Source organism: Propithecus coquereli, unplaced genomic scaffold (assembly GCF_000956105.1).
Source record: "Propithecus coquereli isolate 6110/MARCELLA unplaced genomic scaffold, Pcoq_1.0 Scaffold2, whole genome shotgun sequence".
NCBI classification, from domain to species: Eukaryota; Metazoa; Chordata; class Mammalia; order Primates; family Indriidae; genus Propithecus; species Propithecus coquereli.
This window is the reverse complement of record NW_012144966.1, coordinates 15,523,804-15,525,168: the sequence shown is the minus strand read 5'-3', so window position 1 is coordinate 15,525,168 and position 1,365 is coordinate 15,523,804.

Sequence of the window (1,365 nt, the reverse complement as noted above, 5' to 3'; positions counted from 1 at the left end):
GTAAAATTAGTTTCACGTTTTGCCCCAGGAGCACTTTGTTTTAAAGAAATAGATCTATTCTCCCTGTTCCACAGGCCTTGAATCTGGATATTCAGTTTTCGCTACAAAATATTTTAAAATATATGGATAATTCTCCAAGTGAAAATAACCTGCCAACCAAAATATTCAGCCACCTGTTGTGAACAGCATTCAGTAAATTTATTATTTGATGTAAGAGCAAAAAATTAAATACTATAAACATGGTCAATATAATATTTGGACTGCATCTGAATTAACAGGAAAATTACTCTTGCCTGATACTTAGCACATGTGGAATTTTCAAATAAAGAGGAAGGAAAAGACTCTAATGGAGATTCCAGCTAAAATGAAAGGAAGATGCTGAAATGGAAACATCATTTACTCAGCTCCAAATCCAGGAAGATGCCAATTTCCAGTATCAATAAAGTTTGTTTATGTTTCACGTAACCTATAAACGCTATGGGGTGGAAGTAATTTCAATTGATTTTGTTGTTTAAAGGATTGTTCTTTATTCTTTATTTACAACTATGTTTTCAGGTATAAGCAGTGCAAATTACAGGGTCAGTATTGAACATTCAGGATAAAATCAGCTCCTTTGACCTAAAGCTGCTTTCAGGCTGAAGTTTTAGTGTAAACAAAGTTTTTGTTCTATATGCAAATACAGCCTTACTAATTTTCATGTTTCAACTTTGGATAGATGATAGAATTATTTCTTGAGTTCATATCCAAATAATAAATACTTATTTATATGAATAACCATTTTTCCCTTTCTTATTTTTCTGGCAGTGATCAAGTTCACAGGCAACATCAGGAACTGAATCATCCCAGACCTTTTCCTCACTACTTTTTCCTTCTTCAAAGGACTCAAGCATTTTCACTACTTACCTTTTCCACTTTCACCTGTTTTTCTCACTCAGGACACAGTAGATTCCCTCTCTAGCAATAAATCTCTGTCTTTGCTCAACCATGTCTCTACCATTGCTCAAGCAAATCAATCTGTACCAAGTCTCAATTAAATTAACTATTGATAGCTTTGTTCTTTAAAATTTCTTCCCTCATTAGAACAAATGTAAATCACTGTAATTTTCACCTCTCGGATCCCAGTTTTTCCCTTTGAAATCACACAAAATAAATGGATTCTCTCTTTCAGAATAGCATATTAGGAAGAATAAAGGTTTTGGAATCAGACTGTGTCTATTCATACCCCATCTACCCCTCAGTAGATGTAAGACCTTGGGATAAATTTAACTTTTCTGTGTTTCAATTTATTTTGTATAGAAAATAATGAGTGTCTAGCTCATATGAATTTTTTGAAGATGAAATGAAAATTAGGACACTAGCACAGAG